We start from the raw sequence: 27369 nt of genomic DNA on the forward strand, positions 1-27369 counted from the left end.
TAATGGATGGGTCAAGTCAATCACATCATTCTCTAATGATGTGATCCCGTTAATCAAATGACAACTCATGTCTATGGCTAGGAAACTTAACCATCTTTGATTCAACGAGCTAGTCAAGTAGAGGCATAATAGTGACAGTCTGTTTGTCTATGTATTCCACTACTAGGAAAAGGCTAATTAGTGGCGCACCTGTTTCGGGCATTAATTGCGCACTATAGGTGCGCCACTATCATCACACCACTAGTAACAAGTACTAATGGCGCACCCCTGGTGCGCCATTAGTATACCAGACAATAGTGGCGCACCAGGCAGTGTGCCATTACTATGTCCCCTGGTGCACCATTACTATGCCTCCCAGGGGGCCATATTTACCTTGTGCTCTGGGTTACTAATGGCGCACTTCTAGATAATGCGCCACTAGTGTGTTTATTGCAGTGCGCAACTAAAGTGCGGTATGGTGCGCCACTAGTATGAATATTAGGAATTATTTTTTCTTTTCTGATATTTCCACAGGTTACAAAATATCTTACTGCACAGAATATAGACAACACAACATATAAACAACAGATTTATCGAATACAATAGAAGATTAGTCTCCGAATACTATTCATCATATTAGTCTCTGAATTCAAAATACCGAATAAAGTTAGAACATTACAAGTCTCGAGACCGCGAGTAGAGAGTTTGTCTTCCCATTACAAGTCGATATCTAAACTACCATCACATAGAAGAGAGCTGCGGTCATGATGAGCATCATCGCGATGAAACTGGTCTTCATCCGGTTCCTCCTCCGTTCCCTCCTCTCTCCCACTAGATAGCGCGCGTCTCTAGCTTCCGCCTCCGCCCTAGTGGTGTACCCTTTGTAACTGTTACCGCTGAAACGGTGAACCTGTCTCCGACACTCCTCCCAGTCGTCGTAGACTCCGGGAACCTTACCCTTGTACACGACATATGACGGCATCTCTATGCACTAGACAAACAAAACGTTAGTAGCAATTCACAGACAATACATAAGCAATATATAAGTATGCAACAAAAGGATCGGAAGAGAAAAGCAACACATTAATAGCACGATTCATGGTCCTACTAATAAATAGCATCGATTACATATAAGTTGAACGACTGTCCAAACCAAAGAGACATACAAGTTCGTTAAAGTTTAATTACAACATGAGCTAATCGATATTTCAGAACTACATAGCATCACTACTTTCGACTCGACTCAGGGACCGGAGCGTGGATGAAGCCGCCGTCTTTCGTGATGGTCATGAATGTGCGGTCGTTGTCAGCCTGCATTTGTAGCGTTGTTTCTATTTCACTGTTGGACGGTTGATATTTGAGGTAGAACTGCCCCGAGGTACGAAGGACATCTTGATGGATGATTTCCGCAAACTCCGACTGGATGCGAAAGAATTCTTGATTGAGGTCCGCGTCCTGGATTGCCGACAAGCGTGCGGCCCAATCTTTGAGACTATTTGGTAGCAGAAGGTGATTATGGTCCCGTACGATCGCCCGCATGTGATGGAGAGCGTAGTAGGCATCCTTCTGACCGCCAGGCGGCTGGTTGACGCAGGGGAACGTCGTTACGTGGGTGAACACGTGCTTGCCGTACCTAAAAATTGGCCTCCTGAAGGTGCCCCCAGATTTGGCGTAGCCGGGGAGAACATCATCAAGAACTTTCTTGATATTTGTGTAGTCTTTCTTCGACTGACGGTCCGAGTCGAAATACGTGGCCATGGAATAGTTCGGGCTTAAGAGGATGAGTGTGCAATGTGTGTCATTGCACAAAACACGGAATGTTAGAAAAAAAGAACAATCGAAATCTAAGAAATCATATGTTACGGGGCGGTGAGGGGATGACTTACTCGGGAAAGTAAGGCACGAGGAAGTTATCCTTATCTGGGTTCGCCCGAATGACGCCTTCGAGGTATGAACTCGCGACCTGCCGGTGCCCATCGCTACCAAAGATCTTGGCACGCATGTAGAAGGGGTCGACTATCACGATGTCCGGGGTCTTGTCTCTAATGATCCGCATCTCCATATTCAGTGAAAATAGCCGAACAAAGGTGTAGTGCAGCGGATGAAAGTTAAGCATACCGAAGATGTCATCAAACCGCAGGACAATCATACCCCCGATGGCGCTATCCACAAAGCCCTTGCCCTCCGGCACCTTGGCCACGAAAACCGGGTATGCCACATCATTCTCGGAGAGACGCCACTTCTCCAAAGAAACAACACTGTCATGCAAACTCCGCATAGCACCGGTTGCAGCATTGAGCAGATTAGTCGGTAGCATCGGCCTACCCGCCACATGCACCCTCCTCGAGATATCCTTAGGTGAAGGTGGCCCGTCCTGAGCACGGATCGTACTCGGTGCTGGCTGGCTCGCACCCTTGTTATTCTTTCTTTTCCGTTGCTTCTTCTTCTGCTATAATGGGATCGAGTTCTGCTCAGAGACCGCCTTCTTGAGTGTGTTGGGGCTGATAATATTTCGCATCTCAGCTATCTGAGGCTCGGTGAAGGCGGCAGCTGGAGGCATCTCCTGAGAACTGAACGCCAGACGACGCCTGTTGCAATTGGGTTTCTCCGCGGTACCAGCTAGATCGCGATCGTCTTTTGCAGGGTTGGGTTCTTGAGAAGGAGGCCCCAAGAATTTGTCACCGTACCAATGTTCGTTGAAGTATTTATCGACGTTGGTAAATGTACCATCGTCATCGTCGTCGTCCGGATCCTGCGCCATATGCATGTCCGGATCCTGTGCCATATGCATGTCCGGCATGTCCGGTAGCGTTGCGGCGGTCTTGCCATGGCTTGGCGCCGGCACGACTGGCGGTGTTGTCTGTGGGGTGGTGTCCCCCGCCCCCAAACGAATCTGGCTCTTCGGCCAAAGCAGGGGCTAGCTTAAGCAGGCGCTGAGGGTCATCACATCATCTTCGTCGGCCCCAGGGGGTCGAAACGGAGGTGACAAGTCGTCGCAGCCCGGCAGCACCCGAACCAGAACCCTATACACGATGGGTGGCATCGGATTACCGTGGAACACGGGGTTGCCCGGTTTAACGATTCTGGCCTTGGCGACATCGATCAACTCGCCGCGCATGAAGTGCAGGAGAGTGCATGGAACGTCGGCGGCGCCCTGCGAAAACATGTAGGGCGTTAGGGCTGCCCAGTCAAAGGCAAGGAGATGAAGTCATCGGCCGAGAGGCTTAGTTACCGTGATGGCATCGATCTCGGCTAATATCGAGGCACCGCCAACGGCGGGCGTGCAAGTGACAGAGGGGCCGCTTGCTGCCGAGGTGTCGGCCAGCGTATTCTTCCCACACCCGGGTGCATTAAGCTCCAATGCCCGCGCCGGCGCCGGAGACACCAATACCGCCTCCGCCGGAGACACCAATGGCGCCGCCGGCGCGTTGTGCGAGTTGCTGCCCATGAAGCTGGGAATCGGGGGCGGCCCCTGTTGGCCGCCCGCAATCCACGCATGTAGCCCCTCAATCAAGGTAGGCACAATAGCGGTGATCGTCGCTCCCAGTTGGTCTCGCACTTGCTCATCAACTATCTCCGGAATCCGCACCACTTTTGCCTTGAGTTCTTGAACCTCGCGCTCCCAGCTTTCCGAGCTGGTCTTTCTCTCCTTTCGCCCAGCGGTATAGTATTCCGACCATTTCGTGGACAAGCCTTTGCCGGCCACACAACCAGCTGACGACGGCTTACTGAGCTTATCCTTGTTTTTCATTATGTTCAACGCCCTATTTAAAGTGGTGTCCCAAGGGGAGCTCTTAGACGACCCCGCGCTACTGCTTTCAGTGTCCTGCGGAAGGAACGTGAACCATTTAGAAATTTGGCTTCATTAATTAGAATGCAACCATATGGAGCTAATTACGCGGGGGTGTATTCCTTACCAGAACAAGCTCAAGCGAATTGGTCTTCGGATCCGTGGTAAGCTCCTTTGTTACCGGGTCAATCTTGTACCGGGCCCTGACATAGTTCCTTGTCTGCTTGTCACGGTATTTATCGAAGAGGGGCGGTAGGCCTTGCTCGGCACGCTCCGCGTCCTCCTTGTCCCATATAGGTTCCGCCACTCTGTAACCGCCGGGACCGAGTTTGTGGACCCCTAAGTTCAAGTCCCGCATATCTTTCCCCCACTGACTTGATTCCGCGGTTGCGTTGCTCTCGCACTTGATCTTGAACTCCAGGTAGTCAGCTTCACTGATCGAAGGATTTGTCTCCTTGATCTTCTCATAACTATCACCTTTTTCAATCCTTCTCTTCACCGCGGCTCTCCAAGTAGCTAGGGCCATGCTCATCTTCGTGAGGGCGGCACTGTTCACTTTATTCCCTGAGAGGCGTGTGTTTGCGAAGTCATGGGGGAACTTGTATCATTCGTGCAGCTTCGTGAAGAGAAGGTTGCGCAAATTCCCTCGGTCACGATGCCTTAGGCTCTCGGTGTTGATCGAGACGGTGCTCCGGAGAATGCACCCGAGCTGTCCTGCGTACCCGTTGACTAATTCTTTGGGCGCCGTTGGATGCCCAACGGAGGACACTTCAGTAAATTCCTCCGTGACAGTGCCGAGCATGTTCGGGCGCCGGTCCTTCCGTTGCCTCTTCGGTTGGCTGCCATATGTGCGTGCGCTGCCATCATCAGTGGTGGCATCCTCGGCGGCACCATCAGTGGTGTCATCCCCAACGCCACTAGGGGTTGTGTAGTCGGGATCGCTGTCTTCCGCGGCGTCCTCATAGTGGTGAGGTTCTTCCTCCATCTCCTGGGACAGCTCCTAGAATGCCTTTCCCAAACCGCCGGCCTCATCGTTGTGGGCCATGTTTCGCTCTAAATAGGAAAAAAGTTTGGTCAAAAAGTTGGTTATTGTCAAGGAACAAGATCTCTAAGTTGACCAAATAAACTAATTCTCGAGGAATGTCGCCACAAAGTTGGTTATTGTCAAGGAACAATTGATAGATGTTTGTGGTATTGCCTAGGTGTTTTGGGATGGAACCTGTTAGTGTGTTGTTGCTAAGGTCCAAGTCCCTTCCTAACCCCCTTCTTCTTTTCTCCTCTCACTATCTCTCTCACACACATGGAAAGCAAGGGTGTCTGAGTGTGTGAAAAAATGCTAAGCTAATCCAAGAGCTGAAAATTGATCATCTGTTTCAGATTGCAGTTTTCTTTCTTGGGGCTTCGGTGTGTGGTACAAAACTGAATTTTGGAAATCTACAGAATGAACAAGCTAAGGGCTGCAAATGCCCGCAAGGCTTCAAGATTGACGACATACACGGTTGTGAAGGTATCACCATTAGGAACATTGTTCTGCAACCTATGGGCAGTATTGTTGCATGTTTTACTAGTACTGGCAAACCTAGAATAATGGCTCAAATGCTGAACTGTTTGAGCTTCTCAAGTAATTTCTTATACACAATATCTCTCTTGCTTGGCACTTGAGTTATTGGATGAGAACAGGGTAGTATCTACTAGAGTTATTACAAATCAGCATGTTAGCACTGACTGTTTTTTTTTCTGCAACAGGTGAGTTAAGTAACCTTTCTGAAAATTCACAACAACAACAAAATCCTGTAGAAAGTAATTTCACTGCTATTTCCTGTCATGTTATCATTAACCAAAAAAGAATTTACACTAATAGTACACACTCCATATAGGTATAGATTATACCATTAGTAATAACTATGAGTTGATATCACACTTCTATATGTATAACACAAGAGGCATTGTGTTGATTTGGAGTTTTATTTACTTCACTGTTCACGGTTTTATCCTATATTAGTAATCAACTCTCTGGTTTCAACTCCACCAAACTAAGTGCACTATTGCTCTTGCTGCAGGAAGAAAAAATAGTTTGCATTTCAACTTAAGGGAAAACTATAAAACCACTTAGAAATATTTGCTTTGTAGAAATAACATTGTCTATAAATGTTGATTAATTGTTGTTTCGGTTGAGAATCGGGCACCTTCTAGGTCAAGAAAATCGGGCATGATCTTTGCTAATTTTCTTGACCTAGGAGTGCCCCATTCTCAACCGAAATGGAAATTAGTCAACATTTCAAGAGAAAGGGGTATGACAGCATTATATATCATCTCCAGCCAAAGCAAAGCTTCACTCAAGAACAACTGAAGCGCATATGCGAACGTTACTTGACGAAACAGAGCATATGTAGCTTGCAGTCCAGCAAAAGCAGAGGAGGAGATGCTCTATTTCAGCAACCAATATATGGTGCAACAAGCAAATATGATGGCTCCCAAAGATATATTTCCAAGTATGAGTTATAGTGATTCATCACATAAAAAAATGTCTAAAAGATGGCATTGGTTGATAACTAATTAATCAGTATTCAGCTTATTACTACCCCCAGTTCACAGACTACAGCAGTTTAGCTGGATGGAGCCATCATGAACCCGAAGGCACACAGGCCGCTGGGTTCATGTCCGGTTGCTATTACGGGCACGGCTATCAATCGGTAAACCAAAGCAGTACAGGAACAGGCCAGCCTGCCGCTAGAAATAATGGAGGGGGTTTCAAGAAGCAACAACCTACCCCTCATTCGGGTAACTGAAGTGGTACTTTGTTTCCATGTGATTAATTTGCAAAGTTGGTCTGCTATGACAGTGATGGTACGTGCACGACTAGTACTGGCTAATTAATCATCCTTAGAAGTACTATCATGAATATATGCTGAGTTCTGCGAAGACAATGGTGTAGTGTGTGTTGGTGGGCGATGCTCCAAAATGAGCTAAGGCAGGCAGTATAGCTCCTGCTGAACAACCCCTCCCAGTCCTAATCAAGCTTTGTCTGGTTAGCATGTGACTAACAGAAGTAACATAGGAAAACGATATGGCACACACAAACCCTTCTGTTCTGAGCAAGACCCCAAATCTATCTGTCTCTGCCTTAAAAATAATGCTTCCATACATCTACATCGATCTGATGAAAAACTATTTGGCATAACTAGCAGGATCGAAATAAGAAGGGCGGGACTAACAGAGATGTGAGAATAGCCCACCCCCATAGCATTTGTTTCATTGATAGTAGATGGAAGACATGTGTGCTGTCATGTGCTGAACTGGATGTGTGTATGTAACAAGTGACAAAACATGGCATTCGTTACTAGCAACAACAAGCTAATGCAGTATGACAAATTGGATTTGTTGGACACATACACACACGCATAGCTTGCTGTTGTTTTCTTCTCTTCAAACGTGGTGAGCCAAGAAAACGTCCAAAACTGAAGATGATATTCAGATGTGGGGGTCGATTGGATGGGGGAGAGGGGAAGCTCACACACTCACCGCGTATGCTTTGCTGGGTGGAGGTGAGTATGGATGGATGTTGGCCTGCTGCTCCACCCCCTTCCCACGGTGCTCCCACAGCAGCTCGCAAGGACGGCTCGTAGCAGCAGCTCGCGGTGCTCCACCCCCTTCCCACGGAGAGCAGCGTCGTCGATGAGGTCGAGCGAGAGCTCTTGCGGCTCGGATGCACAATGGCGGTGACCTATGGGAAAGAGAGAAGTGAGGCGGCAACCTACGGCGGATAACAGGGGAAATTAGATGAAGGAAAGGAGAGCCGGCTGGAGCGCGGGGCGGTGGTGTACCTCGAGGCGGCGGAGACTGCAGGTGCTGCTCGCCGGCGATGAAGATGAGGCGGCACGCGGGATCTGACGCGCAAGAGGAGCACGGGTGCCTCCGATGGCAGTGGAGGAGAAGGGGGGTTGGTGGAGAAGAAGGCGCTGGAGATGCGGCAGTGCAGGTAGGGGCGGCGGCGCAGTGGGTCGGGGCGGCCGCGCAGGTCGGGGGCAGCGCAGGTCGATCGAGGGTTGAGAGGTGTGAGATTGGGGATCGATCGGGGATTGGGGATTTTAGTGGGGGGAGGGTTAGCAATGGGGCACCTCCTAGGGGTGCGCCATCAGTACCCTGATAGCAATGGCGCACCTTCCCTGGTGCGCCATTACTAACTTTTTTATTATTATTTTTAGTTGCATCTAATAATTTTTTAGAAAATGACGATCAAATTTGAAAACATTTATGAATGTGAAAAAATATCATCAAATTTTTTATTTGAAAATATTTATGAATATGAAAAAATATCATCAAATTTGTTATTTGAAAATATCATCAAATTTGTTATTTGAAAATATTTGAAAAAATATCATAAAAATTGGTATACCAATGGCGAACCTCCTAGGGGTGCGCCATAAGTACCCTGATAGCAATGGCGCACCTTCTCCTAGTGCGCCATTACTAACTTTTAAGGGATAATTAGATTTATGCCCCTAGTTGTGTCCCACTCGTTTGTTTTACCCCTAATTTCCAAAAGTCACCGGTTCTGTCCAAGTCACTTTGCTCCTCTTATGCTTTTGCCCTTTGACCGTTTGACCGTTAGTTTGAAAACTTCATAACTAATTCATACTAAATCATAAAAATGCAAATAAGATATCAAAATGTTCAGAAAAACATCACCTATATGTCAGTGTCATTTGCATTCATGAAAAAAGTATTGGAAAGTACACATCCGAGTTTTAACTCTTTTGATACCACCATGAATAGTAAAATCTAAAAAAACTCAAAAAAATTAGAAAAAATATGGTGGCAAAGAACGACAAATGTTCTAAGTGCTTGCCAAGTTTCATCAGGGAACGACATTCATGGAAGTCGTGGCAAAAAATAATCTATTTTGGAGTGCTGATTTTTTTTGCTGGGGCACCCACGTATGTCATTCCCTGATGAAACTTGGCAAGCACTCAAAACATTTGTCATTCTTTGCAACCAAATTTGTTTTTGAATTTTTTGAATTTTTTTTAGATTTTACTATTCATGGTGGTAGCATCAGAGCTAAAACTCGGATGGGCACTTTCAAACACTTCTTTCATGAATGCAAATGACACTGACATATTGGTGATGTTTGTCCAAACATTTTGGTATCTTATTTGCATTTTTCTGATTTAGTATGAATTAGTTATGAAGTTTTCAAACTGACGGTCAAACAGTCAAAGGGAAAAAGCATAAGAGGAGTGAAGTGACTTGGACAGAAGCGGTGACTTTTGGAAATTAGGGGTAAAACAGCCGAGTGGGACACAACTAGGGGCATAAATCTAATTATCCCAACTTTTTATTATTATTATTTTTAGTTGCATCTAATAATTTTTTAGAAAATGACGATCAAATTTGAAAACATTTATGAATGTGTAAAAATATCATCAAATTTGTTATTTGAAAATATTTATGAATATGAAAAAATATCATCAAATTTGTTATTTGAAAATATCATCAAATTTTTTATTTAAAAATATCATCAAATTTGTTTTTTTGGATTTTTAATTGCATTCATTTGTGAATTGGTAAAACATTTATGAATATGAAAAAAAGATCATCAAATTTGAAAAAATATTCATGAATTCAAAACGTGCCCATGAAATTTAAAAATATTCATGAGTTCAAAAAATATTAACAAATTCAATACTTTTTGTGAGTTAGAAATTCAATACCAGAATAAACATAAATAAAAATTGGTATACAGGAATAAACATAAATGCCAGAATAAACTTCAATAAATATTCATGAGGACTAGAACAGAAGAAATATCATTTCAATATGTCGAAATACAATTGAGAAATGAAGACTACAATTTACATACAATCGATCTTAGCTAGCTATCTTTTCACAATCTTCTTGCCCTTGTTTTTCGCAAATGGAGTTCTTCTGTTGCACGGACGTCCTTTAGGTAGGGTGGTCCTCCTTCTTCTTGTGGTGTATGGCACTTCATCGTCGTCGTCATGTTCCATCTTCGGGTCGCCGTACTTGTCGAAGTCTTGCTCATTGGCGAGTCCATCCATTCCGATGATCTTCCTTTTGCCTCTCCTCACGACAACACGACTGGGTTGTGACGGGTCGGTAATGAAGAAGCATTGGTCCACTTGGGAAGCCAGTACCCATGGCTCATTTTTCGCGGTGACGTTTGCGCCCGCGGTCTTGGATTTGGTTTCGGGTATAACCATGGTGGTGAAATACCGGTCTTCTTTTAGGACGCTCTTGGCCCATCTGACACGGAACATCAGGACCTTCTCTCCAGCGTAGCTCAGCTCCCAGATCTCCTCGATCCTTCCGTAGTATCTGTCCTTGTCGTTACCGGTGTAGGATTCCATCGTTACCCCGGAGTTCTGATAACCATCGCTCTTCATGTCCTTGTCCTCGGTGTAGAATGTGTAGCCGTTGATATCGTACACCTCATAGGTCATCAGGTTGTGCTCGGCGCCCTGTGACAAGGCGAATATGAGTTTTTCTTCCGCGGAAGAATCCTCATGTAAAGGGTACGACAGAAGCTTCTCCTTGAACCAATGCGTGAAACATGAGTTGTGCTCTTTGATTATATCTCCGTCCGTCCTCTGTTGGCCTCGGTCATTGTACGTCTTCTCAATAAAGGTTTTGTGCTCTACCACCGAAGGATCGACCACGTCTATGTGTTGTAGCGCGACTAGGTTTGCTCTTTCAAAGTCGGCGAGTCGACCCTCGAAGTCAACATGCATTTCATGGCGACCATCGCGGTGACCCCATCCAGCGAAACTGCCGCGGTGCCTATTGAGGGGCAGACCAACGGGGTTCTCGATGCCTAGATAATTCGTGCAGTAGGAGATGCACTCTTCGGTCAGAAAGCCCCTGGCTATGCTTCCCTCTGGACATGACATGTTGTGAACGTATCCTTTGATGACACCATTCATCCTTTCAAACGGCATCATGCTGTGCAGGAACGTCGGCCCGAGTTGGATGATATCCTCCACGATATGGACCAGCAGATGCACCATAACATCGAAGAATGCGGGCGGGAAGTACATCTCAAGCTCGCATAGTAACACCACGATCTCTTCCTGTAGCCTTGTGAGTTTCCTCACGCCAACCGACTTCCGAGAGATGACGTCGAAAAAGTTGCATAGGCCAAATAGCGTTTCATGGACGTGCGCGTCCATGGTCCCACGGATTGCAACTGGAAGTATCTGCGTCATCAGCACGTGACAGTCGTGAGACTTCATCCCGCTGAACTTCTGCTTCGCTGAGTCTAGGTATCTGCTTATCTTCCCCGCGTAACCGTAAGGAAGTTTTACTCCTACGAGGCAGGTGAAAAACTGCGCGATCTCCTCCTGACTTAGAGTGAAGCACGCAGGAGGGTAGTCATTTCCGATCTTCTTAGCCTTTTTGCCTTTGCGACGACTTTCCATGCCCTGTTTCGCCTCATCATCATCATCATTAGCGTGAAGCTCCTCCTTGATGCCCATTGATTTCAAGTCTGCCCTTGCTTTCGGCCCATCTTTGGTCCTCTCTGGCATGTTGAGCAAGGTACCAAGCAGACTCTCGCACACGTTCTTCGTGATATGCATGACATCAAGGCTGTGAGGCACACGGAGGATCTTCCAGTACGGCAAGTCCCAGAAAACAGACCTTGTTTTCCATACCTTCAGCAGCGGCTCTGGCGCCTTTCGCTTCTTTCCCGGCTCTGGCGCCTTTTGCTTCTTTCCCGGCTCCGGGCAATCTTTCCAATTTTTCAACAGCTCGTCTATTTCATCGCCGCTCCTCGTACGCGGGCATCTTCGGGGTTCGGTTTCACCATCGGACAGATCCTTGCGTTTTCTCCATGAGTCATCGTCGCGAAGCCACCTTCAATGTCCCATGAACATGGTTTTCGAAGACCCGGAATCTCTATCTGACGCACCCTGGCGATACGTTGTGTCATCCATGCACCTGACGCATCCAGAAAATCCGTGGACCACCTGCCCCGCGAGATATCCGTAACCGAGATAGTCGTGCACCGTCGTGAGCAGTGCGGCTCTCATAGGGAAATATTCTTTCTCTGCGGCGTCCCACGTATTGGCTGGCATTTTCCAGAGCGTGTCTAGCTCCTCTTTCAGCAGCCCCAGATACAGATTAATGTCGTTCCCTGGTTGTTTTGGCCCTTCAATTAGAATACTCATGTGAATGTACTTCCTCTTCATGCACAACCAGGGGGGAAGGTTGTAGATCCACACAAACACAGGCCAGGTGCTATGTGTGCTTCTTTGGCTGCCAAATGGATTGACTCCATCAGTGCTCGCGCCTAGCACGATGTTCCTTGGATCGTCCCCAAATTCTGGGCGTCCGAAGTTCAACGCTTGCCACTGGCTCGCATCCTTAGGGTGACTCAACGTCTTGTCTTTTTATTTATCTCCGGATCATTTCCATCATCTTCTCGCTTCTTCTCCTCCCTATCCGCGTGCCAACGCAGGAGCTTTGCTAGCTTAGGGTCCGCGAAATACTGCTGCAGACGAGGAGTGATCGAAAAGTACCACACCACTTTTCGAGGAGCTTTCTTCCTCTTCTTGTATCGAGTGACGCCGCACACCGGACATATGGTAGACTCCGCGTGCTCGTCCCGATAAATGATGCAATTGTTCATGCACACATGGTATTTCACGTGCGGTAAATCCAGAGGACACACGATTTTCTTCGCCTCCTCGAAACTGGTCGGGCACTTGTTCCCCTTGGGAAGACGTTCGTGCCAGAATGACATGTTCTCGTCGAAGCATGCGTCGGTCATTTTGTGTTTTACCTTCATCTCCAGAGCCATGAGCGTTACTTTCAGGCGGGTATCCTCGGGCATGCATCCTTCATACAATGGAGTAACCGCGTCTATCTCCAGTTGATCCAGCTTGGCTTTCTCTCGGGCGGCAGCTCTTGCGTTATCCGTCTGCTTGAGAAGCAGCTCTTGAATTTGAGGGTCCTGCACCCAGCCCATCGATGGTCCATCGTTGTCTGCTCTGGCATCTTCATCTTCATGATCATGCCCTTCGTCTGCTACGGCATCTTCCTCATCATCATGTCCGGCATTTTCTACACGATGACTGTGTACTGCATCTACTTCGTCATCATGTCCTGGAGATTCTTCGTCTTCTCGCCCGCCCTCGCCGCGGTTGTCTTGCTGCCCTTCCTCATTTCTTGCCCGGCCCCCATGGACGACTTCATAGTAATCTTCATCACCTTGCCACTGATAGCCATCCATGAAACCACGCAAGAGCAGGTGGTCCCGCACCTGAACGGAATCCGGGTCCACAAGGCTCTTCAGCTTGCATCTTCGACACGGACATCTTATCTCTGTCTCGTTCTTTTGAAGCATGTCGTCCTTCGCGGAGCTCAAAAACCTATTCACGATGCCTTCTGTCATCGTGCGGACCATGGTCGCCTGCGGGGTACAGCAAAACGATATTTTAGAACAAAAAATTTTTGGCATGACTTTGCCTAAAAATAGGACCAAAAAGAATGCATAGTGCCAAATTCTCACCGAAACAGAAATGAATCAGCATTCCGGCAAAATATTGGCAACTATCGCATTTCAAATACTGGTACCTGCAAACACAAACATATGCAACACCACAAACATACGTAGATCTAGGCCATAAAAAGTGCATGTGCACGTTGTTGGAGGGAGAAAAAAGTAGATCTACAACATAAAGAAAGCTTTCCCCTTACTTACCTATCAAAAAAAGGAAATTTAACCACTTAATTTGGGTGAATCTATGGTGCAGAGAATGAAGTGGGGAAAGTGAGTGTGGTAGGTGGCTGTCCAAAATATCTAGCTGCTCTTAGGTTACCAATGGCGCACCACCTAACAATGCGCCATTAGTAACCCTAGTTACTAATGGCGCACCTGTTACGTGGTGTGCCATTACTAGTTTTGCAAAAAAATAAAAAAAAATTGTTAGTAGTGGCGCACTGTGGTTGTGGTGCGCCATTACTAGTTTGAACTAGTAATGGCGCACTATACCCTGGTGCGCCATTACTTGTTTTGAAAAAAAAGTACAAAAAAATTTGTTAGTACTGGCGCATAGAGTGTATGGTGCGCCATTACTAGTTAAAACTAGTAATGGCGCACTATGCCCCGGTGCGCCATTACTAGTTCTGGAAAAAAATTGTTAGTAGTGGCGCACCGTGGGTGTGGTGCGCCATTAGTGATATGGACACTAATGGCGTACCTACACATGGGGCGCCACTGCTATATAGCAGTGGCGCACCACATATGTGGTGCGCCATTAATGTCCATATTAGCTATAGCACTTTTCCTAGTAGTGTTCACACCTGTACTAAGTTTCCGATTAATACAATTCTAGCATGAATAATAAACATTTATCATGATATAAGGAAATATAAATAACAACTTTATTATTGCCTCTAGGGCATATTTCCTTCAGGCCGCCCACGACCATGTTGAGGCCGCCCACGCCCAGCTCGTGGCGGTAACTGCACAAATCGAACGAAGCTTCTCCGACAACGGTCGGCAACCCACGGCCGAAGAGTTGGCAATCGCCGAGAGCGTTTGAGCAGCCGTCCGTTCCTCAGCCGCATAGCTTGCCACGACGGAGCCCGTCCATGCCCAGATCGCGGCCGCCCACGCCCAGCTTGTGGCAGCCTTTTCCAAAGAGATGGTGGACGCGGATGGAGAGATGCTTGCCGAGTATGGTGCGATGGATGCCATGGAGCCCCTTCCCTAGGAGCCCGTCGGGCGCGAGCTGGACATGGAGGCGGCGGCGGAGATTGACGAGCACCAGCCGTAGTAGTACTCTTTGTTTGTTTAATTAAAAGCACCAATCTTTAATTTGGTAGAGTAATGTTTAGGTCAGCTAGCTCTATTTAATTGTTGAACTTGCTCGATTAAGAAGTGTGGGTGTGCTGTACTCTCCTTTGTGTACCCAAATTATGCAATGACGTGGATGACCACTGTAACCAGGGAAATTCGAACCAACATTTTTGACATTCAAACTCATCACACACGGGTTAAGCTATCTAAATCATTTGTGATGTTCACATATCGTACACAGTTCTGAATAAGGGACCGTGTCTGATGACCCTTTGCGAGCCAGTTTTTTCGCTGATGCGATTCCAAATTTTCGGCTTCCGCAGTAATATCTACCTCCCCGCCCCCTCCCCCTTACCAAAATCCACATTTCCCCTTCTTTTGCCTTCCTTTCCAAGTCGAAACCTTCACTCCTTGCTTGTAGCGCCGCCTCCTCGCCGGCGACCCTCCTTCATGCTGCCCGGCCTTGTTTATCCAGTCAGGTAATCGACACCCGACCCCCATCGTCCTCCTCCTTCCATATCCCACATGCCCCGACCACCGGCGCGGCACCTTCCACCCAAATCGCCAACCCCTCCGGCAAATAAGCACCGCCCTAAGCCATGGTGCATGCAGTATAGCCAGGATCTCTAGGAGCATTTGGCAGCGGAGAAGCAAATCACGGCCGCACGCGTGGATGAGGTCGCGATGGCTGCCATTCATGCCGACCCCCAGATCATGGAGGAGGACCTTTCCATTTGCTAGCTATGCCGGTTAAGCATGCTCGGTTTACCCGTTGCGTGTGTTGCTCCTGCCTTTCCTTAACAAATTCTAGTGCATTGTGCCATCTAATTTTACCATGCAATCTGTTGCTCTAGTGTATATGTTATATATGTCGTGCAGTGTGGTGCTCACTTATTAACTGTTTGCTTAATTAGTTGTCGTCTTAAGTGAACTGTTTGGTTCAATTCTGCAAATGTGATGTTCAATTCTTCAGGCTGCAATTTTGTATTGTCTTCCATGTGAGAAATAAATCGAATTTATCTTTACAAAATACATGAGAAACGAATACAATTGCTATATTTCCAAGTTGTCAAGCATGCTTGGTTTGGTTATACATTGTGCAATGTGGTGCTCAGTTAACGTTTGGTTCATTTGTTGTGGTGTTTAGTTAGCAGTTTGGTTCAGTTCTGCAATGCGATGTTCAATAGTTGTGGGTGCATTCTGTTATTGTATACCATGTGAGAAGTAATCGAATTTGGGTGTACTAAATACATGAGAAACAAATACAATTGCTATATTTCCAAGTTGTTAAGCATGCTTGGTTTGGTTAACTGTCTAATCTTCTATTAGGAGTATGTTATATTGTGCAATGTGGTGCTCAGTTAACGTTTGGTTTATTTGTTGTGGTGTTTAGCTAACTGTTTGGTTCAATTCTGCAGTGCGATGTTCAATTGTTGTGGGTGCATTCTGTTATTGTATACCATGTGAGGAATAAATTGAATTTGGCTGTACTAAATACATGAGAAACAAATACAATTGCTATATTTCCAAGCTGTTAAGCATGCTTGGTTTAGTTAACTGTCTGATCATCTATTAGGAGTATGTTATATTGTGCAATGTGGTGCTCAATTAATGTTTGGTTCATTTGTTGTGGTGTTTAGTTAACTGCTTGGTTCAATTCTGCAATGCGATGTCCAATTGTCATGGGTAGAATTTTGTATTATTGTGCATGTGAGGAATAAATCGAATTTGGCTACACTTATCATATACAAGTGCTATATTTCCTAGTTCTTAATCATGCTTGGCTTGGATAAATGGCTTTTCCATGTGGCTTGAATTAATCTGATGAATCTGCAATGTGCTTATTTTTCATCAACATATTTTACTGATAGCATGCGGACCCTTACTTAACCTGATGACTAACTACCTTATATGTGTTGCACGGAAATAGTGGGAAGCACTGAGGTTTACAATCGAGGTTAGCACGTGCATGGTCCATTGTCTAATAGTACATTATTGTGCAATTGCAGGAACCATTCTAATATTTATGTTTTTAAAAAATTGGTCTTGCACATGTAGGTCCTGCTGTCAGAGATTTTGACCTACTGTTCGACCCTTTTTGCATATGGGGAAATGAGTTGTCCATGAATATCAATCAAGTCAAGAAACTCAGAAAGAGTGTTACGATAAAGAAATTAGCGGCAAGAAAGAACAAGATCTTTGTCTGCACAATGAAGAAGACATCAGTTAACAACAAGATGGTACTAACTATTATACCTTGCCTTTTCTTCATTGCTTTGCCCCATTTCTAATATAGAGAAGATATGTATGCACATCCTTGTTTTCAGGCCTTTCCAAAGCAGTTCACTCATGATTACCTCTCAAACCACCTCTATGGTCAGGAGGCAAGGAATGTTTTCATACAACACCCACGGTTCAATATTGAAGTGTTCCTCAAGAGGACGAAGGATGGACGGTCAATCATCCACAGGGACTGTCCTAAAGTTGCAAAGACCTTCAACATGAATGAAGGCTCAATATTCGCCTTCTACATCACCAGTTTTCTAGATGAGATGCATCTTTCTATGTACTGTCTATGATGCTAATTTCGACAGGTTCTAGATGTTGCATGTGAAACTTGGTGCTGGTGTAGTTGTGTAATGGGGTAGCTGAGTGCTGAAGCTATATCATGTTGTACTCTGATGTATTTAAATTATGAAATCTTGCTTCCTTAATATGGAATGAAATATATTGTGTGCTTAATATAAATGTCAATTAGATTAATAAATGGATTATTAATAATAGGGCAATTAGCCTCCTAATGGCCAATTAGCCTGCTAATTGGGTTTTTTTATTGCAAACGGTTATTCAGAAAACACCGTGGGCGATGACCTCAGGCAACGCACACAGTTTCTAGGAATATACAGTGTTGGATCAATGAACAATCACCCAAGACATTCTCTTCAAAACTGTTTGTGTTAGGCCACCTTGCGCAAAAGTTTACCACATAAAAATTGTGTGTGATGGACAGGCTTTGCCACATAGTTTCTTCTATGCACTGTGTGTGATGCATTCAATAACGCAAACGATAAAATTGTTAATATCGTGTGCAATGGCAATGCTATCACAAATGATTTAACAGGGAAAATTGTGTGTGATGTACCTGCGAATGGAAAAGTTTTCCTTGGAGCGACTGTGTGGGATGTATATACAAACAGAAACGTCTAGGGGGGAATGACTGTGTGGGATGTACTTACGACCGGAAATGATTTCGCCTGTATAATTGTATTTTTTTGAGCACTACTATACGTCTAACCGTATTTGATCGCTCATCGATCGCACACGACCTCATTTTGCCGAGCATCTGTGCGAGGAGGGCATATCCCCGATGGTTTTTGGGTCGTGTGGGAAGGACCCCCCTATCGCCCACACTCACTTGGCGACGGTTCCAAATGCCGCGGAAAGGGGTTAAAAACCATTTGTATAGGACCTCGCTGTACCAGTGTGCAAGCCGGACTGTCGGCGGTGCGACGCAAACGCGACAGGCGTGCTTTTAGTGTGCCGCCTTTTCCTTTTGAACTTGCAAAGCGTAACATTTTCGTGCGATCGATCGATAGAAATCCAGAAGAAAATGACGAGGGCGGGGCTTTCCGCGCATTAGGCCGGCTAGTTTGAGTGATATGACGTGCAAAAGTGCCGTCCACTTGCTCCATTTTTATGTAAGCAAGCGTCTACACTCTTATGCGGGAGGAGTGCGAAACACGGCGGATCTGATTTTGATCGAGGGATAATTGTTCCCTCCGAAATAATGGAGCTCTGTTAGCGATTATAGCATGATAGTTAGGACATCTCAAGCGCTGACCCACAAATTTACCTTTCGACAACTATGTGAACTAACCAGACGAAATTCACGCAAACAAAGCAAATTTCAAATTAACCAGATGAAATTCATTACATTTCAAAAACTTTTCCTATAAACTGGACGAAATTCATTACGTATTTTGCACAAACCGTACTAAAACCTACAGTAAACCTAATATAACGATCGCCGGCGCCCGACCACCATGTCCGGCCATGAGCCCCGAGAACTGACGCTCTGGCTATTGCCTTTGCCTCCTCCTCATCCGCCTCGGCTTTGTCCAGCTCCGCCTCAATAACCTCCTCCTCTGGAGCAAAAGGTTTTGAAGATTTCCGCCTCCACGTCGCCGTCAAGCAGCTAATCGGCCGCCGATGTTTACCCCATAAAGCTTGGCGTCGACTGAGTGGAGGAGAGGTGGCCTTCCTGGGACCAGAGCGGTGGCGACCTACCATGTACTACTCTTCCTCGCTGCCGGCTGCGCCTGCGCACGCGCACCGGCTTCATGGTCGTGGCAGCGGAGGGTGGCCGGGGGGGAGCCGGCGATGTCCTTCGTCTGCTCCTGCGACAGTATGTCCAAGAGAGCTTTGGAGCGTGCCCGAAGCGGAGGCGCCGATGTCCTTCGTCTGCTCCTCCGACAGTACGTCCAAGAGAGCTTTGGAGCGAAGGGAGGCCATGGTTGGAGTGGTGCCGACAGAAGGAAGGGACCGGAGGAGAATGACTGTGGGTCTTTGGCTATGGCTGGGAGCTGGGGCTAAAGTTAATACAGCGGGCGAACGGCAATGAGCCACGGCACATGGATGGACGGCTGGCGCCAGAGTAGGTTCGTCGGCAGCCGCGTGTCATTAATGTGGGCGGCGGATGGACGGATGGCCGTGGCGCCGTTAACGCGGAGCAGTCGCTTGCACTGGGATGCCGCGCGGGTGGCGCTCTCTCGGCCGTTGCGCTGCTACAATGCCGGCGCCAATGAGTGGTCGCGTCGGGCGTGAATGCCGCATTGACGTTCTGGAGCGACAGTGACCGTTTCTGGTGAGAAGCGCGCGCTAGCGATGGAAGGGGTTTCGGTAGGCCAGGGCGGTCAGACGCTGGCATGGTGGTAAATGTGAACTCATGGATGACGAGCCTTTGAAGTGTATGTGGCACGTATAGACAACCAAGCATCCATGCAACCGCTCTTGTCACCAGCTAGCCTTCGACGACCACCATTAGACACCACACAACCATGCATAACTTAGGAATAATGGGCGAATCGATCAAATACACACTTGTGTGCGGTGGCACGATGATCGATCGGTCACGTACATATATAGGTACCATAGTACCCTCTCTAGCTAGGCTGTTTTTAGAGATTGTCATTGTGATGGATGATATACATGAGCAAGGCGCCAAGTCACGTCATCGCGTCATGTGCATAGCTATGGCTAATGTCGAGCAGCTCGGCACCCAAGAACGAGTATGACATTGGTGTTGAGCCAGGTGAATACGTGCTCCGTGTTCGAGGAGGCCACCACACTACTGCAGGAGACTGCTAACGCGACACTATGATTAGAGACCCTTTGCCGAAACTGTGTGCGATGCAATAATCGCAAACGATGGTGTAAAAAACCCGTCAAAAAGGTGCAAAACGTTTGCGATGATGGATGCATTAAACACGGTTAACATTTTAGTTGCGTGTGCGATGCAGGGCATACGGTTAATCCATTCAAACTGTCTGCGATGAGGCAGAATAACAGAAACGGGCAGCCATAACAATGTATGTGCGATGCAGGACACATGGTTAATCCATTTGAACTATTTGCGATGAGGTAGAACAACAGAAACGGGCAGCCATATCAATGTGTGTGCGATATACGGCATACGGTTAACTCGGACAAACTATTTTCGATTAGGGAACACAACAGAAACGGTTCAACTTAACAAGATGTGTGTGATATGCAACATACAGTTCACATGGATGAACTGTTTGCGATGAGACAAAAGAACACAAATGAGTCGTGTAAACAAGATGTGTGTGATACGTGGCAAACAGCCGACTCAGATGAACTGTTTGCGATGAGAAATTACAACACAGACAGACGGTCAATACAGTTACTTCGTGTGTGATTTTATGTGTACAAAAAACTTTGAAAAATGCGAGGAGATGTGCACATCTAAGGAGCTGTTCAACCTGGCAACAAAGTGTGCAAGAGCTGAGGAGGGGTGCCTTTCCCTCCTCGAGATGCCAGCTGCGGGTGCAGAGGAGAAGAAGGCCAAGGCCAAGGACGTGAAGCGCAAGGAGGCAGCTGTGCTCGCAGCGGAGTCGGACACCAAGCGGGGCAGTGACCAGCCCGAGTCATCCAAGGGCAGCCGACCGTTCTGCGCCTTCCACAATCTGAACACCCACAACACTAGCGACTGTCAAGACCTCAGAGCCATTCGCGAAGGACGTTTCGGTTGATGCCCCGAGCGCAGCGACCGGGGCTACGGCCGCGGAGGAGGACGTGGAGGCGGACGCTGCGACGACCGTGGCCCGTGCCAGGAGTGGCGCGACAGGCCTCGTGAGGACCGCTGGCAAGACCATCCTCGCGAGGGCGCCTGGAGGGACCAGCCTCGAGAGGATCGCCCTCAGGGCAAAGCCGGTCTTCCCCCGCTGTCGTCACCACCAAGAAGGAACGACGATCACCATCAGGACGAGGGGGCTGGGGGCTTCCATGGGCCGCGTGCTATCGCCTGCATCTTGGGCGGCGCACAGGCCCGAGCCTCTCAACGTATCTTCAAACAGTTTGCTCGTGAAGTGAACGCGGTGCTCCCCAAGCTCAAGGCCACGCGCGTGCTCAGGTGGTCCCAATGCGCCATCACTTTCAACTCGGCAGATCAGCTCAAGTGCGCAGCCACCGCTAGCGCTCTCCCGATGCTTTGTTCACCAGTCATCAGCATTGTGCAAGTTACCAAGACCCTCATCGACGGCGGCGCAGGGCTCAACGTCCTATCAGTCGACACGTTCGACAACCTCCAGGTCCCATATGAGCAGCTTCAGCCTACCAAGCCTTTATCAGGAGTGACCGACGGTTCCACCACACCGATAGGGCAAGTCCGTCTGCCTGTCACCATCAGGGAGCACAAGAACTACCGCACCGAGCTCCTCGACTTCGATGTTGCACACATCCGCCTGCCGTACAATGCCATCCTCGGGTATCCGGCCCTGGCCAAGTTCAAGGCAGTCACCCACCACGGCTACAACGTCCTCAAGATGCCGGGAAGCGGCGGAATTATCACGGTCCCATGTGAAGAGAGAGATGCGGTGTGCTCCCTCGGGCGCGCCTTCCAAGCTGCAGCAATCAACGACCCCGACAGCAGAAGCGAGGGCCCTCCTGAGGCCCTCCCCAAGAAGAAGAAGCAGTTGTGCGGTGCAGGATCTCAGGAGGGCGGCAACGCAGCTGGAGCCTCCTCAGGATCAGCGCCCGCTCCGGTGGTGCCTCCTTCCATCGCATAGGAAGGCGCACTTGGCGCCCTCCTCGGGCAGGGCTCAAGGGCTCTCTTCTGGAGAGCCTCGAACCTTGCCAACCTCACAAGGGAGGCGCTTGGGCACCACTTGGAGGCGTGCTTTGCGGCACGTTTCCCTCAGGAGAACAAAGGGCAAGGAGTGCCCACCACTCGGGAGTTCATCACCAAGGCCACTCAGGAACTGCAAGATGCAAGGGCTTTGCGCGGCGACCGCCTCTCACAAGGCGCAGATCCCCATCCAAGCGAGGATGCCGGGCTGCGCGTCTCCATCGACGTCCCAGGGCTCAACAGGGCCACATCTCAGGAGTGTTTCTGGCCTTCGCGTGTGGGCCATTGCGAGGGCCCATCATACAGCTATGTTCGCATGCCCTTCGGCTTGCTGAGCGTGGCGTCAGCCTATCAGCGCAACATGCGGCGTGTCCTGGCGGCTCAGGAGGCCAGGTACCACGCCGTCCTAGAAGAGATGGAGACGGTCTTCAAGGAACCACCCGAGCCCCCAGAGCCTCCCGAGGCTCAGGGTCCCGGTGGCTCGTGAGGAGCTACCCCTTCGCGGCACGCCTTCGGCTACACCAACTCTCCTTCGTCTACAAAACCAGGTGACATTTTCCAAGTTCGTTTAGCTGGGAGCGCCCCTCGGGCTGCATTATTCCCAGGCCGCGTGGGTCCGTCCCTGTGGCATGTATCCCTTTTGCTTGTGTCTTTAGCTTACCTTGCTGGGGGCGCCCCTCGGGCTGCATCATCCCCAAGCCGCTCGGGCCAGACCCAGTGGCATGTATCTCCTGCATTTACCCAAGCTGATGTGCCTCCCATGCTTAATCTGCCTATGATTACCGTCTGCTCGGTTGCCACCCGCCACGGGTCGACCCCTCTGTGGTGCAATCCGCTTGCGCATTAAAAGGGGGGCTCCTGAGCATCGTGACTCAGGAGCTCTTACTGGCTCTCCAGCCCTCACCCCCTAGCCTTGACCACGGCATCGCGACCTGGCATACCAGCGGCGGCTAAGCTCGCTCGAGGGCCGGGACCTGAGCACGTAGAGCGCTTGCACCTAATCGTCTCGCAGGAACACACACAGCCATCGAAGACTCAAGACCAGGCGCAACCCGCCTTGAGGTAGGGCCTCGTGAGTCCCGCGCTAGCTCACGAGTGCCCGGATACACCTCGCAGCCCTACCGTGCAAGCCACGTGTCAGGGCGGGGTTGTACACACCCCGGGGGCTCCTCCCGGAGGGGCCCCCCTCCCACGCACAAGTGGAAGCACCATGCTCCGCGCTGGTCATCGACACTGCCGAGGAGTGGCTATGCCCCTGCACAAGCAGAAGCACTATGCTCCGCGCTGGTGATAAACAACTAAGGGCGGCTCCACGGTCGTACCAACCGCAACGCCTCCCCTCGGGAGAGCCGCGCGAGGGGGCTGGACACGGGGGCTGCGCTCGGGTCACGCCCAAGCGCACGCCACCCAACCAGGCCTCCCGGGCCTGGGGGCTGCTCTTGGGTCACGCCCAAGCGCAAGCCGCCCAAACGGGTCTCCCGGACCTGGTCGTCGCACGCCCCTCCCGAGGCCTCGGCGAGGGAAGGTATGGAGATTGTTTGCACGTCAAGGGGGACTCCTGAGCATCGCGACTCAGGAGTCTAACTAGTCACGTAGCCCATCACTCCTTGCTCCGTCCTGGTCTCCGGTCGGCCCAATGGCGGTTGAGGTATGCGCGGGGCCGGTGAGGGAGTCCTGGATTAAGGGGTCCTCCGGCGTCCGACCTGTTATCTATTGGGCCGGACTAATGGGCTGTGAAGACATGAAGGCCGAAGACTATACCTATGTCTGGATTGGACTCTCCTTCGCGTGGAAGGCAAGCTAGGCGACCGACTATGAAGATTCCCTCTTATGTAACCGACCTCGTGTAACCCTAGATCTCTCCGGTGTCTATATAAACAGGAGAGCATTGTCCGGATAGGACAGATTCATTACCATATACTCATAGGCTACACTTCTAGGGTTTAGCCATTACGATCTTGTGGTAGATCAACTCTTGTAACACTCATATTCATCAAGATCAATCAAGCAGGAAGTAGGGTATTACCTCCATAGAGAGGGCCCGAACCTGGGTAAACATTGTGTCCCCCGTCTCCTGTTACCATCGATCCTAGACGCATAGTTCGGGACCCCCTACCCGAGATCCGCCGGTTTTGACACCGACATTGGTGCTTTCATTGAGAGTTCCACTGTGCCGTTGATGAAAGGACTCGATGGCCCCCTCGATCGTCAGTAATGACACCGTCCAGGGAGGAACCTTCCTCCCCGGACAAATCTTCGTGTTCGGCGGCTTCATACTGCGGGCCAACTCACTTGGCCGTCTGGAGCAGATCGATAGCTACGCCCCTGGCCACCAGGTCAGATTTGGAAGCCTAAAATACGTCGCAGATATCCATGGAGACTTGATCTTCAATGGATTTGAGTCTGCGGCAGTTGCTTCCCCGTGCTCCGATGAACATGATTTAAATCTGTTATCGGACTACGACCAGGAGATGGATCCTGTTGCTGCAACGGCTTCAGAACCGAAGCAGATCGTGCCCTCTGAGGCCACGAAGCCTACGGCGTTGGATCCGCACACGGACTCGACATCCTGCAATGCTCGCGTCAATGGAACCTCGGAGTCGTATCCGGCCATATGTTCCGGACCAGATACGCCTGCGGATACCGAGCTGGATCGGTTATCGATTTTCAAATTTAGCGCTGCAGACATCTTCCAGCATTCGCCTTTGGGTGACGTACTAAACTCTTTGAAGAAATTGTCCTTGGAGGAAGGCTCACAGCCGAACTATGTTCGGTTCGAGCTAGAGGCGGATGACGAGGAATTTTTTTCCCACCTGCCACCCACTTCGTAGCCACCGTCGATGATTTAACCGACGTGCTTGACTATGGCTCCGAAGACATCGACGATATGGACGACGATGCCAACAAGGAGCAAGGCCAAGGCCCGCCATTTACTGGACGCTGGACGGCCACCTCTTCCTATGACGTGTACATGGTGGATACACCCAAAGGATAAGGCGACGACAAAGAAGAGCCAGACGCTAATAAACCCTCTGAGACACAATCCAAGCGCCGACGCCCCAAACGCCGCTCTAAGCCTCTACGTTCCAAAGACGGCAACACCGACACCGGAGAAAATAGCACTCCGGGCGACGCTGAAAACAATGAAGATCATACCGGAGCTACGTCCGAACAGGAGGAAAACGGCAACGAGCAGGACAACCCTGATGAACAGGCCATAGAAGATGACCCGGAGGACGATAGCTACCATCCACCCTCCAAGGAGGAGACAAGCCTCGGCAACGACGACTTCATCGTGCCTGAGGATCCTCTAGAGCAGGAGCGCTTTAAACTACCACTCATAGCAACTGCAAGGAGCCTGAAAAAGAAACATCAGCAGCTTCAAGCCGAACAAGATCTGCTCGTCGACAGATGGACTGTCGTCCTGACAGCTGAAGAATACGGCCTCAAGCGCCCACCCAAGAGCTACCCAAAACGCAAACTGCTACCTCAGTTCGATGAGGAGGCACCAGATCCCATACATCCCTCACGCAATGCGGACCGGCCACCACGTGGTCGGGATACAGAGGCAGACCGGCCAACCCGCGGTCGGGATAAAACGGCAAACCATGCTGAACAGTAGCCTGCCCCACCGCTTCACAAAAACAGGGACAGACCAGCTCGGGATCACACATACGACCTTCGGCAGACCCTGGAAAGTAAAGCAGGACATACAAGGTCAATCTATGGATCACGAGGTCGTGCCTCGAAGCATGACAACGGCTACCTATTCCAGCGTGACAAATCTAACCACGCCCGGGCCGACTACCGCAGACGGACTCCATCTGGGCTACGCCGCGATGCGGCCCGGTACAGAGGTGCCGCACACCCCCTCTACTTCACAGATGAAGTACTGGATCACGAATTTCCTGAGGGATTCAAACCAGTCAACATCGAATCCTATGACGGCACAACTGATCCCGCAGTACGGATCGAGGATTTCATCCTCCACATCCACATGGCTCGAGGAGATGATCTCCATGCCATTAAATACCTCCCACTCAAGCTCAAAGGGCCAGCTCGGCACTGGCTCAACAACCTGCCTGAAAACTCTATCGGCAGCTGGGAGGACTTGGAAGAAGCTTTCCTGGACAACTTCCAAGGAACTTATGTCCGGCCACCTCACGCCGATGACTTAAGCCACATAGTTCAACAACCTGGAGAATCAGCCAGAAAATTCTGGACAAGGTTCCTAACCAAAAAGAACCAGATCGTTGACTGTCCGGATGTCGAGGCATTAGCAGCCTTCAAACACAGCATCCGTGACGAATGGCTAGCACGCCACCTCGGCCAAGAAAAGCCTGTCGGGTGGTTGGTGCGACATATGCCAAGGGATGGCTTATCATTGTGGGAGCCAATAAGACGTCGCCGGTGCCTGGAAACGGGATGAGGCGAAGACATGCACGCCGGCAGATCTTACCCAGGTTCGGGGCTCTCCGAGGAGATAACACCCCTAGTCCTGCTCTGCGGGGTCTCCGCATGATCACTAGATCAGGAAAGGTAGCTACAATCGCACCTAGAGCTGTTTTGGGGTTCAAGGGAGAAGAAGAACAAGGCTAGCTCTATCTTCTCTCTATCTATGGTGTGTGTGTGTCGTGCTTAGAAGCCAACTATGCTCAGAGGCCAACCCTTTGCATGGGTGCTCCGGGGGGTTTATATAGGCCTACCCCCGGGGGTACAATGGTAATCCGACTGGGAGATGGTCCCAGCCGTCAGTGTCTACGCTCGCCGGCTTCTCCGCCGGCTGCTGGGTCCCGCCAGCTGCTGGGTCCCGCCAGCTGCCGGCTACTTGGTCGATAGGCCGGCCCCACCGCCTAGGGTCTTGTCGGCGGCTGCTTAATGTAGCCGCGCCTCTGATGACGAGGGCTTTGTCGAGGTAAGTGTGGCTACAGTGGGCCGCCTCGGGGGCTCTCACTGTAGCCTTACCTCATCTTGTCTCCTTAATGGGGCTCCTCCTTCGAGGAAGGGAGTAGCCGGCTTCGGGGGGCCGGCTATGCCCTTGGCCGACTGGGAGAGGCCGGGCCGTCTTTGCGCCTCTCTCTGGCCGAAGGGGCCCGCCGCCCTTGGGCCGTACGGGAGTCTGTCGTGGATGACGTCGAGGCTAGCATGGCTACAGTGCGAAGCCGCACGGGAGACGGTCGTCCCGTACGGCCTCCTGTAGCCATGCCTGCCTCGGGCTTTGGGGATAGTGGGCCGCACTGTGGCCACTCCCCGTCTTGTCGCCGTTATGTGGGAACAGCTTTGGTGGTTGTGATCTTGGCCGGCTCCTAGGAGTCGGCGTCCTTCTTGGCCGGCTTCTTGGACTCGGCCACCCCATAGTCGTCCTAGGGAGGGGTTGTTTGAGGCTGGGTCGCCTTCCGGGAGTCGGCT

General features: G+C 49.6%; 1 long non-coding RNA gene across 1 annotated transcript; it reads right to left on the reverse strand.

Annotated features, from left to right (window-relative positions):
• Window positions 1-480: 480 nt before the first annotated feature.
• On the reverse strand, window positions 481-7814 carry LOC141025379 (uncharacterized). Its single transcript, XR_012186863.1, has 3 exons — window positions 7594-7814; window positions 7292-7493; window positions 481-970 (listed from the first exon to the last, which is right to left on the reverse strand). It is a non-coding gene; the product is annotated as an uncharacterized lncRNA (long non-coding RNA).
• Between the last annotated feature and the right edge of the window lie 19555 nt (window positions 7815-27369).

Source organism: Aegilops tauschii, chromosome 6, assembly GCF_002575655.3.
Source record: "Aegilops tauschii subsp. strangulata cultivar AL8/78 chromosome 6, Aet v6.0, whole genome shotgun sequence".
Classification (NCBI taxonomy): domain Eukaryota; kingdom Viridiplantae; phylum Streptophyta; class Magnoliopsida; order Poales; family Poaceae; genus Aegilops; species Aegilops tauschii.